This window comes from Arachis ipaensis, chromosome B10 (assembly GCF_000816755.2).
Source record: "Arachis ipaensis cultivar K30076 chromosome B10, Araip1.1, whole genome shotgun sequence".
NCBI lineage: Eukaryota > Viridiplantae > Streptophyta > Magnoliopsida > Fabales > Fabaceae > Arachis > Arachis ipaensis.
The window spans coordinates 6,126,324-6,133,254 of record NC_029794.2 but is presented as its reverse complement, the minus strand read 5'-3'; the positions used below and the strand labels follow the sequence as shown (position 1 = coordinate 6,133,254).

Genomic DNA, 6,931 nt, shown 5'->3' with positions numbered 1-6,931 from the left:
AATCTAGGGGTGTTCATGGATCGGATCCGATTCGCATATCCACGGTGTTTATCCGAATCCGATCCGCAAGGCTTTCGAATCGGATCGGATCCGCACACTAATCGGATCGGATTGCGGATTTTGTGTTGGTATCCACATATTCGATCCGCATATCCGCGTATCCGCAAAAATAAATAAATAAATAAGTAAATATTCTTTTTATGTTTTATTTCAACTAATAATTATCATATATGTTGTATTATTTTGATTTATTATTTTAAAAAAATATGTTTAATATTATTTTAAGAGTAAACATATTTAAAAAAAGAGTAATTACCCAAATTAGTCCCCGAGGAATTTAAAAGCGGACATTTTAGTCCCCAAAAAAATTAATACACATATTAATCCCCAATGTTTATCTCCGTCACCCAAATTAGTCCCCAATCCGGTTTCCGGCGTGACTCATCAACGGAGACTGCTGAGTTGGCCATTTTAGTATCCAACGTGGCCAGTAACCTGCACAGTTGTTCGTCACATACATATTGGTCCCTATCCTAATAAGTAAAACGGGGTCGTTTGAGTATGTAGAAACACAGCATTGCAAGAGGAGAATAAAAGTCATGTTTCTTCTCTTCCCTTTCAATCCTTTTCACTGCAAAAAGACTTCAAACCCCAAACATTTTTCAATTTTTACAGAGAGCCCTACCTCATCACCACCTGTCTCATCTCCCACCTCATCTCCAACATCACGATCGTGACGGACATTGTCAATTTCATCATAGAGGTTAGCATTCCGTTACCCAGACGTCTCTCCTAGATGCGTCAGCACCAATTCGCAAGGAGGAGGCATTGAAGTGGATTTGATCACCATTGAAGAAGCACATTGAAGAAGGTGAGACCATGTTTGAATATGTTTATAGTTGTTAGAGTCGATATATTATTTTCTGGTGTATTTTGCATTACAGAGCACAATGTTATGTCTTCAGAGTCTCTTTAATTTTGTATGCATGTTTCTTGACAGTTACTAAATGTGTTGAATGAACATTTTTTAGTTTGTTTTTTAGGAAAATTGTCACAGTAGAGCTAGGTTTATATGAGTATGTTTGTTGATTATAAGTATTTATTCATACAGGTAGATGGAGGAATTTGGGATTCCTGTTTTCCACCATGGTGGACATTTTGTAAGGGATAACAATACAGTTCTTCGATATATTGATGGAAGAGTTGACAAATTCCCTAAGATGGATATTGATCTGATATGTTTCTTTGACCTGCAAACTCTATTCAAAGGTTTGGGTTATTTGGATTACAAAACTATGTACTGGTTTGATCCTACGGCACCTGACTTAGAGAGTGGGCTGCATCCTATAAAAGGAGACCTGGAAATTAATCAGATGCATGAGAATAAACTAAAGAACAAGGACTTGAAGGAGTTTTATTTGTATTTTGATCACCTGATAATGATTACTCCTCCTGAGAGACTCGACATAGACTTTGACATTGATGCAGATGTTGAAGAAGAGTCCAGTGATGATGGGGTGGGAAATAAAAACTCAAAGATGGTTAATTTGAAAAAGAAGGCTTCAATAGTTGATAACAAATGTACTGCTATGTCAAGTTCTAGGCAAACTGAGGGTGCCAAAAAATCTGCCAATGCAAAGTCAGATGGAGCAATTGGTGCTGAAAGCCCAAAATCTTCTAGGCCTATTAGTGCTACAGGGCCAAAATCTACTGGGCCTACTAGTGCTGGAGTCCTAAAATTTCGTGGGCCTATTGGTGCTAAGGCCAATTCCAAGAACCCAAAAAATACTACACAAAAGGGTTCTGGGTCAACTTTATTTGGGACAAATTTTGGTGGAAAAGGAGCTGCTATTCCAAGATCAGAGGATGTAAATTCTGGTGAAGATGATGAACAAAGTGCAGAAAATGTGGAGGAAGAAGATCCAATCTTTGAATATGAATCAGAGTCATTATTGACACCGGAAAGTTCTGAAGATGAAAGAGAGAGGTATGAATTTCCACAATTTAATGATGCTGCTGGATTTGGAGAGGTGTATTTTGAATTGGGAATGGAATTTGTCACAATTGAATCTTTCAAAACTGCTCTGAAGGATCATGTTATTTATGAGGGAAGGAAGATTAGGTATATAAAAAACGATCAAAGGAGAGTTAGATGTGATTGTGAGCATGGGGTGGAGAGGATAAAAAAGCCAAGAAAGGCAAAGGGGGCCAAGGAGGCATCTACTAATGAGAATACAGAGGCTACAAATGAAGAGGCTATGAATGAAGAGGCTGCAAATGTGACTTTTGGAACTGACTCTGTTGAAACTGTTACTGCTAAGACCGCAGAAGTGGATGCTGGTAGCATATCTTGAAGTGTTGTCATATATGATCTTCCTTTTTCTGTTAATGGTGCCAAAACCTTTTTCTTGTTTTTGTTAAGATTGGTTAAATGCACTTAAAGATTGTGTCTCATGACAGGGTCTTATGATATTTCATCCTGGTGTTGTTATCATAGGTGTATTTGTTCATGCTTTATTTTATCTTATGCATATTTCTACATATAGGACAAAAAAGCTAACTATAGTACATATATTTTTTTTCTCGTTGCTAGAAAAAAGAAAGGGATAGATACTTTGAATGAGAAAAGGAAATGAGACAAACATAATAAAAAATCCCCAAAACTGTGTCAGGAAAGGGGTAGATACTTTGTGTGAGTTGTTATTAGTTGTTAATGATTTATATGAGTTGTTATTAATTGTGTGTGTCTTCTTTTGATGGTATGAGATAGGGTCTGTTGCCTGCGTTAAAAGAGGTGATGCCTCACGCACATCATCGGAACTGTGTCAGGCATATCTGGAAAAACTTCACAAACCGATACAAGGACAAGAAAGTTAAAAATATTGTATGGGAATGTGCTAAATGCACCACTGATGCCGAGTTCCAGGCAAGTATGAAGAAGTTGAAAAGGATAAATGAGGATGCATTGAGCTACCTTGCAAAGTTTGACCCAGCTTGCTGGACCAAAGCTCACTTTAGTCACGGGCCAAAGTGTGACAACCTCACCAACAATATGTGCGAGGTTTGGAATGCAAAAATAGTTAACTATCGGTCCAAACCCATTTTGACTATGTGTGAGGAGCTTCGGTGCTATATTATGAGGAGGATGACGAAATACAAACAAGTATTGGAGACCCACATTGGCTCCGAAGTGGCTCCTACTCAACAAAAAAGGCTTGACGACATTATGAAGGATGTTAGATATTGGCAGCCAGTTTGGGTTGGTGACGATGAGAGGAGAATATTTGAGGTCCAACAGGGATCAAAGAAGCTTTCTGTCAATCTGTCTCAGAACAAATGTACCTGTAATGCTTGGCAATTAACAGGTACTACATTGTCAATTAATTTTTGTTTATGAAATTGTTGTGTTTTAGTTCCTAAAAGTATGTCTTTTATGTAGGCCTTCCGTGCGCCCATGCACTTGCTGCCATAGCTAGAAGGGGTGATAGACCTGAAACATATGTGCATCCACTTTTGAAGATTGGAGCAGCTTTAGCGACATATCAACACTGCATCCAGCCTGTTAACTCCGAGGAGTATTGGGATAAAACAAATTACTTGAATCCAGTTCCTCCAAAGCTAAAGAGGCCAGTAGGTAGACCAGTAAAGAGGAGAAGAAAAGATCCATCAGAAAAAGAAGCTAGCAGAATTGAAGGCAACAAAGTTAAAAAAACATTTCGGGTTACGTGCAGCAAGTGCGACGAGACTGGTCACAATTTCAAGAGTTGCAAGGGTCCTCCAACAGCAACAACTAGAAGACCAACTAATCCTACCAAAAGAACAACAAAGGTTGGAGCAAATTTTGAAACCTCAACCTAACCGGCAAAGGAGATCCATGTATCCCAATCAGCACCCCAAGTGCAGGTAATAACCACAATCAAACATATTGTTGCATCACTATGGGGCTGTATTGTCATTTTTAAAATAGCTCAAGGACATTTTGTGGATATATTTTTGTCTGTTTTAAAATGTGGTTGAGCATTCCCATCCGACTCAGGCAGCAACAAACTCATCTGGTTTCATGACTAATGTTGTGAGTAAAATTACTACTAAGTATTCACATTGTGCTGCTAGGCTGATAGTTATGCTAACATGGCTTTGTTTAATCATTGCAGCACAGTGTCCCAACTACATTGTGTCAAGTTGCAGGTAACTATGGAGCATCTAATCCACCAAGTGCAAGGGCCAAGCAACCTATCATTAGGCCTCATCATTCTGCACCAATTCATTCTAGCACACCACCTCTTATTCCGCCACCTAGAACCATTCACGGGATCTCAGCAGAAACTGTTGCAGGTACAAGTAAGGGGACTGCATCGAGGATGTTCCATTTTATCCCAAATCCTGGTTTCGAGCATCCGAAGAAGAAGTGATGAAGAGAGTGATGAAAATGTGGAGCAAGAAGAATAATTGCAAACTAAGGACAAATGATTAGGATATTTTGATGTCTTAATTTAATTTTTTTTTTATGGAGAAAACTTAAAATACTGATAATGCTCCTCGGGATGAGAGATTGTTCTGGACAAAACTCTCTTTTGTTTTTGAATCACAATTAGACTGGTATTTGCATGAATTTTGTCTTTGTTTTAAGTAGTTACTATATTTTAAAGTTGCTAGAGCAACGTATTTGATATTGCAACTATTGGTGCTGTTTTTATTAATTTCTTTGCTAGTATCTTTAGAGTTTGTTATATTAGATCCAATGTGTATATGAATTTATTAACTAACATCCAGGGAACAAATCCATTCATACACTATTGTTTTTTTATTAATTGCTTTGGTACTAAGCCAATAATTTGCTAGATTACATACAAATATAATTGTGTAATTATCTTATAATGAACATCCAAGAAAATCTTTCCAAAACCTTTTTCTTGTTTTTGTTAATTTCTTTGCTAGTATCTTTAGAGTTTGTTATATTAGATCCAATGCGTATATGAATTTATTAACTAACATCCAGGGAACAAATCCATTCATACACTATTGTTTTTTTATTAATTGCTTTGGTACTAAGCCAATAATTTGCTAGATTACATACAAATATAATTGTGTAATTATCTTATAATGAACATCCAAGAAAATCTTTTGTAAAACTTATAAACACTTATATGTTGCAAATATTTTGTTTAATGTAACTTTGATTCAATTCACAAAGAAAACAGAATGCAAATATCATTCAAACCTTGAACTGAATCATTGCTTATATATATCAGTTACAAAGAAGCAGTTGCAACCTATGACCAAAATCAACAATGCAAATACGATATAACAAAAAATACATTGAAAATCTCGTGTTGCACTCAATTTCTGGAACTACATTTGGATAAAATTTCTAACATGTCAGTTCTACTCTGCAACTCCATGACTTTATGCTCCAAACTAGCAGTGCCAGCAGCAAATATGTGTGAAACATTACCAACAATCTCACCACCATCCATTGCAACATCCTAGAACAAGATTGCCTTTTAATTGCAACTCTAACATACAATTAACAATGTTGTTATCATGAAACCTACACCAATAAGATCATGTCAAGTTAACTGGTGCTGAAAATCAACTTGGAGTTAGAACAACAAAAAAGAATACTTATAGATACACAAAAAATCTTTTCTTTTTCCAAGACATGATAAACTATCAGTTATTTCAAAATAAACTTTGATAAACTGAAAAAAGAATAAATTTAGGCAAGATTAGTATGTTACCTACGATATAGATTGGATGAATTAGGATTCAATAGCAAAATATCAGAACAACCAGCATAGTAATCATTAGAAGGCCAATAGTGGCGAGCGAGGTAATCAAGATTGTTACTGCAAAAGAAGTGATGTAGAATCTTGATTCCAAGACATAACTGCTCCTCAACTCTGTTATCATGAAATAAAAAATTTAGATAATTATCAATATTGTGCCAAAATAACCAAAAGGATAATTTAAAGGAGAAAGATAAAGCATTTTTGTATATGTTTATATATATGATTAGTAATTTGATAACCTTTTTTTGTATATTTTTATATTTTTTTTACTAATTTGATGTATGTATACGGTGCACTATTGTTATATTAATCCAAGTTATGATCTTGTATGTATATGGTAAATACACCATACCTAGCTAGGTACAGATCATGCATACTCATTCTTTTGTTAACTTTAATAAAGGAAAGGAGTCATGTTCTTAGATACAATAGTGTCGATCTAACAAAAAATCATATTTAAAAAAGAAGTGTTGAAAATTGAAAGTGTGCGGAGCTACAGTGCCGTTCTCTTGTGCCAAAATATTAGTAATGAAGAAGAGGGATAAAGCTACATACCAGAATCACCAAAGAGACTCCTTGCAGAATAGTTTTCCTCCATTTGATGGCCATAAGCAGACATAACTCCAAGCTGCAAGATCTATCCTTGAATCTGATTCGAATAAGTCCTATTTCGTGTCGCCATAAATCAAAGCTATATCCTGTAATTTTGGAAAAATTGGATCTTCTTCCATAAATAAGTGAGATTGATATTTCTAGTTATGGACAAAAATCAGAAACTTTCGAAGAACTAGGGTTTTCAAGAGATGAAGAATTTCACACTTATTTGCAATGAGATGTTTGGGAGAAGACACTAAAACGACATCACTTTTCGCTACTTGTGCAGGGACTATTTTGTCTTTTTAGCATACGTGGACACCTAAGTGCCACGTGTGCGAGTGAACGTGCCAACTCAGCAGTTTTCGTTGATGAGTCATGCCGAAAATTGGATTGGGGACTGATTTGGGTGATGGAGATAAATATTGGGGATTAATGTGTGTATTAATTTTTTTGGGGACTAAAATGTCCGCTTTTAAAATCCTCGGGGACTAATTTGGGTAATTACTCTTAAAAAAATAGAAAAATGAATTTTATTGATTTTT

At 35.9% G+C, this 6,931-nt stretch overlaps 1 long non-coding RNA gene across 1 annotated transcript; it reads right to left on the bottom strand.

The window, feature by feature from the left end:
• LOC110267978 lies at positions 5,244-6,612 on the bottom strand. Its single transcript, XR_002355965.1, has 3 exons — positions 6,348-6,612; positions 5,742-5,903; positions 5,244-5,551 (listed from the first exon to the last, which is right to left on the bottom strand). It is a non-coding gene; the product is annotated as an uncharacterized LOC110267978 (long non-coding RNA).